Source organism: Capsicum annuum, chromosome 12 (genome assembly GCF_002878395.1).
Source record: "Capsicum annuum cultivar UCD-10X-F1 chromosome 12, UCD10Xv1.1, whole genome shotgun sequence".
Classification (NCBI taxonomy): Eukaryota; Viridiplantae; Streptophyta; class Magnoliopsida; order Solanales; family Solanaceae; genus Capsicum; species Capsicum annuum.
The window spans coordinates 188680258-188686558 of record NC_061122.1 but is presented as its reverse complement, the minus strand read 5'-3'; the positions used below and the strand labels follow the sequence as shown (position 1 = coordinate 188686558).

The window sequence follows — 6301 nt, the reverse complement described above, 5'->3', positions numbered from 1 at the left end:
TCTTGAAGGTGTCTCCCATAAAAGGAGTAATGCGGTTTGGTAAGAAGGAGAAACTCATCCCCCAGTATGTTGGTCAGTATTTGGTTTGGAAGAGGGTTGGTAATTTTGCCTATGAGTTGGAGTTTCCTTCTAGTTTGAGCTTCATTCATTTGGTTTTCCATGTCTCTATGTTCAGAGACTGTAAAGATGATCCTTCATTGGTTGTTTCTTTAAAAAGGTTGGGTCTTTTGGATTCTTTATCTTATGAGGTAGTTCCAGTTGATATCATGGGTCGATAAGTTTGTCACTTGCAGATGAAGGACGTGGCTTTGGTAAAGGTTCTTTAGAGAAATCGTAAGGTCGAGGAAGCTACTTGGGAGGCAAAAGAGGACATGAAGTCTAAGTATCCATATTTGTTCCCCGTTTTGAAAATTCATGCTTGAGTTATGTGTTGTTCTTAATACCTTTGTTTTATGTTTTTGTAAAGCAAATGGTGATTCTTTAATGTCTTTGTTTCTAATATATGTTAAAGGGAAGTTTGATGTGTAATATTGTGTTAAATTATGCTTGTGCTTGCCTTTACTGATCATTCGAGGATGAATGATCCTAGTGAGTGAGAATTGAAACACCTTGAATTTTAACCCTTAGAAATTTCCTGAGTCTGATCTTACTGATAATCATATGACACATGCTTTGTTGTCGTATAATGAGTGTACGGTTTAGGGGTCTTGGTCGTATGTTACTCAGTGTGGTCTTGGTTGTTTTCTTTCAAAGGTATGAATGGACATCATAAGGATCGTATGTTGATGGTACGAGATAGGAGAGCCACTCGTATGTTACTCAGCGTATCAAGCCCTTGGTAGGTTTCCAAGGGTACGATTCTAGGGTACTAATCGTATGTTGTGGATGGTAGTTGGTCTATGAAGTCATATGTTGGACAGAATTGGAGTCCAACTTTCTATTTAGTGTACGAGTTGTGTGCTCGTATGTTGTGTGTACGAGTTTGGGGGGCTAAGTCGTACCCTCATGCATAATGTTTTTAGCTTTTAAGCTGAGGACATTTTAGATATTTTCCACCCAAAATCCTTAAGACCCCATGTCTTATAACACTATTTGGTCTTTCATTACTCACTTTTAAATTATCAAAACACTCTCCAAATCCTCTCTAAACTCTCTCTTGAAGATTGGGCTAGAGTTTCTACAAAGTGTTCATCTAGAGGCTCAAGAATTAGGCTCTTTTCGTGAATCTTCATGAATAAGGCATGCGACTCTTCCCTCATTGTTAGTTCAGGAAAATCATGTGTTTAAAACTTTGTTTATGAATCATTAATGGTGGTTTTGAAAACCAACGTTGCACTACCAGAAATTCGCTATTTTCCAACTGAAAAAATAGTTGGAAATTTTCGACTACTTCAGTCGAAAAACATACTTTTTTATTTTTATATTTTGCAAAATATTTTTTCTATACTATTTGTGCCTACAACCGTCAAAATATTTGTCGGTAAATTCTAGAAAATATATATTCTGACTACTGTAGTCGGATATATCAATAATTAAATAAATATATTACTAAATATATAATCAGACCCTTATACGAAAATTAAATAATTATTTAAATAAATTATTAAATATATATTTTCGACTACTGTAGTTGAAAATATAAATAATTAAATAAATATATTACTAAATATATAATCAGACCCTTATACAAAAATTAAATAATTATTTAAATAAAATATTAATTATATATTTGCAACCAATGTAGTCGAAAATATAAATAATTAAATAAATATATTACTAATTATATAATTAGACCCTTATACAAAAATTAAATAATTATTTAAATAAATTATTAAATATATATTTCCGACCACTGTAGTCGGAAATACCAATAACTAAATAAATTTATGACTAAATATATAATCATACCCTTATACAGAAAATTAATAATCAATTAAATATATTATTAATTATATTTTCGACTACTATAGTCGAAAATTGTAATAATTATAAATATATTACTAAATACATTACAAAAAAGCTACTCTATGAATATATTAATTGTATCCAACTACTGTATTTTAAAATATTATATAATTAAATATATTTAATTTGTACTCGACTGTAATGGTCGAAGCATTATATTTAATTATTATTAAATAAATAATTATATAAAATATAAGTTACGCAGTAGTGTTTCACTCCCTCCCCCTCTCTCTTTCTAAACTAAATTAGGGTTTAAAGCTTTACAACCATCGAAGAAGCAATGCCGATTAGAGACAATCGCTTACAACCATTGAAGCATCTTATAACCATTAATCTCTTATAATCACTTAATTACAATCATTTACAACAGCTTTACAATCTCTCACCCTCTTTAATTACTCCCCTCCCCATTGAAGCAGCAGGCCAGTTCGGGACACGCCACTGGACCAAATTTCATTTGTGTCAGGTAAATTCGACTCATTTCCTATGATATTTGTCTAATTGCATTGAATTTTTGGCTTTTAGTTTAATCCCTATAACTTATTATTTCTATTTTGGGGTTAATGAAAGAGCTAAAATTACTTTAGTCCCAATTTCCTTTGTGATTTTTCTTTATTTAGTGGCGGAGCTATTTTACTAAGGGTTCAAAACATAAAGAAATTAAGGGTTTTTTTTTTTATCATATATGTAGTGTGTTACCGTAAGTTTTGATCTCTTATTATTGTCCGGTATGAGTTATTTCGTTAGACCCACAATTCTGTGTTGATTTTCAGTTGATTTAAACTCTGTGTATATAAATAAGTATTATCGTTGGATTCTTTTTCTTAGTTAATGAGTTGCTTGTGGAGGTTATTGGTTTCTCGGCTGTGGCTGTAGATAAATATGCAAATTGGTGTTTAGAAAGGTGTAAAGTCTATAAGTCTTTTTTGTCCCGAGTAGTTTTACGTGACGTGACAAATGAAGAACCTAAACAAGGAGAACAAGTTGAAGACATCTCATGAATAGGTTTCATAGTTAAAGGGCCTCTCTATTCCACAAAGGTAGGTTTCATACTACTTTGCCCATACCCCAATCGTGGGATTACACTGGGTATGTTATTGTTGTTGTAGGATGCTAGTTAAAGGATTTAAGTGTTAGATTCAACCAGAGTAGTTGAATGGTTATAGAATGAAGAAATTTAGCGCTTATGTGAAATAGTAAGCAATTTAGAATATAAGTGGCAATGACCTCTCTTTTTAAGAAGTTTAAAACTTTTCTCTAACTTCGCAAATGGATTTACTTCACTTTGAATATATTTGGCACTTGTTACTCATGTTCTGCATTTTTCGTTTTCCTCTGTGTACCTTTCAGATTGAGCTTAAGATTGCTCCAGCTGGTTTTTGGTTCCCAATAACTAATCAAACAAGGCACTATTTTCCCGCTACATCGAGTTTCATAGGTATGGTCAGTTGTTTTCTAAACAATTTGGTGCTTTGTTACTCTGTTGCTTGTGTAAGCATGACATTTAATGGATTGAGAATCTCTTTAGAAGACGAGGTTAGTTGTTCTAATATCTTCCCTAAAAGAGAGAAATAATGTCTTGGTCCAGGCTTGCGTTTACATTAGATTCTAATTATCGCTAAACTAGGGGCTGAACTCTCAATATTACTGCTATAGATAGTGTGACATTCTCTTAATGCATGCCTTTCCCTAGTGAAACAAGATTGTTAAATTTTATGGCGAAACAAATTCTGTAGACGCACTTATTATTCCCCCATCCACTAACCAAAAAACTTCTGCGATGAGACGAAATGGTGGATATAGTCTTGCATGGGGTGGAATTGGTTTGAGGCGTCATAAAGTATATTAATTTGTGTCCAATCTTTTCAAAAAATCCACATTTGAAAACCTTTGTATGTGTTATCAGCCTTTGCAACTTATGAATAACAAGTAGGCACCTCACTAGAATGTGCAATAGCAGATAACGAAACAGTTAGTTTGGGCTTTAGCAAGATTGTTTAAGAACGAGTGATCGTGCGTTGAATTAAAGGTTGTAGAGTCGTAGATGAATTAGGATCAGTAGAGGCAGTGGGTAAGCAGTTTGAGAGGGGTCAGCACTCAATAAGGGGCCATCACTAGAATCTGATGGATTTGAAACAAATGGTGGGGTGGAGCTTGGCTGTGGTGAGTGTATATTTTTTCCAGGTAAGAGATGGTGCAACGATGGACTAGGTGAAGGTAAAAAAGAGTCCTCTTTATATTATTATAACTATTGTTGGTGTTTTTTCTCTTGTTATTGTTTTGGTTCACTTGATTTTGTTTCTCTTCTTTATTGTTATTGTTTTTATTCTTGTGTAGATGGAAAATAAAGATTGTACATGGATGTATAATAGAACTTATCTTAACCGTGCAGGGTTGAGGGAGGAATATAAAGATGTGGTAGCTAGATTTGGGACTTGGGTGTGTACTTATGCAACATGGTAAGGTGGTGGCCTATGGGTCAAGGCAGTTGAAGGTACATGAGAAGAACTATCCCACCCATGATTTAGAGTTGGCATTTCTGGTGTTTGTGCTTAAAATTTGGCGTCATTATCTTTATGTGGTGTATGTTAACATCTTTACTAATCATAAGAGTCTATAGTATGTGTTCACCCAGAAAGAGCTGAATCTCAGGATTATAAAGAGGTCCTAGCACATCCACATCGCCATCCATTGATAGTGCTACAACGTCTAATGCTACCGCAGCTGCTTTCCAGAATCTGAAATTTAAAGAGGTAGTAGAATATGATAGCAACGGGAGGCTAATTATCGTCCCTAATTGTAATGGGTAAGTAACCCTTATGTTTTTCCTTAATTTTTAAAATTTTCAAAAGCTAAGATGATTTAATATAATTGTATTGTAGGTTCATTCTCGCATATAGCGCTGGGCATATGGTTATAGATGCAATTAAACCTTTTTATTTGGAGCCGTAAGGTCTTTGGAATGAGATTTGACTCGACAGCAAAATTCTTATGTCGAAATAGTTTACGGTATAATCAAATTCAAAGAATTTACCATTTCCTTGTGCTATCAATGATGAATTTACCTTTGTATCCATTAACTCATTTCATGACTTTATATTAAACTATTTTGTAGACAATGTATGCATGAAAGTCTTGTCATGAAAATAAAATACAAGTCATTTTCAAGTTGAAAGATGTTCTACGGATCAAAGAACACTTGTATGAGGCCCGAAAGAACTTGAAAAATCCTGGTTGGCTGAAAGATGATGTGTGGGTCAAGTTCTTGAAAAAATGGGATACTCCTGAGTATAGGGCGAGAAGGGAATGAGCAATGACAAATAGAGCCTCTAAAATGGGTGGCTTATTGCACACTGAGGTTCGATGAGTTTTGCTACCCACCGATGAAGACTGGTAATATTAGTTTAAATTATTAACATCTATGTTAGAGATTCTATATTACTGTATAATTTTTTTTGTGTATTGGAACGTGATGGAGTAATTTTTCTCCAAAACATCAGTCTATTCAAATTGGACCGAATCTGCAATTCCTAGTTTCACTAGTCAACAATAAATAATGTGATGTATTTTCTGTGTTATATCCTAGAGTGCTTGAATTGCGATTAAGATTATTAATTGTTAGTGGGCTTCTTTTTGCTAGCGTTATTGTTATACGCTTTGGATTGAGATGATATGAGAGCTTTCAGTGTTCTGGTGCATGCACCTTTTTCATCTGTTGCTGCAATGACATAAGTGACACTTGGGTCCGTGTTTGTGTCACACTATATCCGTCTGTGATGGTTAAATGAATTTGTAGATAACCATTAGGCCAGGAGGGAACCAAAGAAAAAAAATCTATAGTTATTTAAGTATACTAATACTGCTTCATTTAGCTTCAAGAAACTATAATTGCTTTCATTTCCATCTATCCAGAGATATAGAATAAGACCTGCCAGATCTTATGTTTTACCAGTTCTACCCCTTGTCAATTCTGTTTTCTTCCCTTTTATAGTTTATTTGTCAATTGATAGTCGGTAATATCTGTAACCATTTTCACTAATTACCCTAGTTGTTTAGATACATAACAAATCTCGGATGATGATTGCGTAACTAGTCTGGAGTTTCAATAATTTCTCCAGTTAACTTTTGAAATTATGGGAGTCAGAGGCAAACTTATTTTGTTTTTACAGATGTTTAATTTTGTTTCATCTATTGAAATTATGTCACTGATAATTGTTATCCTCTAGATTGTACCAAAAATCTTTTTGTTGAAACAAGAAGCAATAGCAGTGGAACTAATGAACAGTGTACTGAAATGTTTACTATCCTGTAGATGTAGAAGTTCCAGTTGCATGTG

At 33.5% G+C, this 6301-nt stretch overlaps 1 long non-coding RNA gene across 2 annotated transcripts; it reads left to right on the top strand.

Moving 5' to 3' along the window:
* Positions 1 to 2175: 2175 nt before the first annotated feature.
* On the top strand, positions 2176 to 5485 carry LOC107851832. Of its 2 annotated transcripts, XR_001669183.2 has the most exons (6): positions 2176 to 2431; positions 3316 to 3403; positions 4358 to 4459; positions 4586 to 4771; positions 4848 to 4974; positions 5081 to 5485. It is a non-coding gene; the product is annotated as an uncharacterized LOC107851832 (long non-coding RNA). The 2 variants fall into 2 exon arrangements; XR_007048250.1 differs by having other exon boundaries at positions 4358 to 4771.
* Positions 5486 to 6301: the final 816 nt, after the last annotated feature.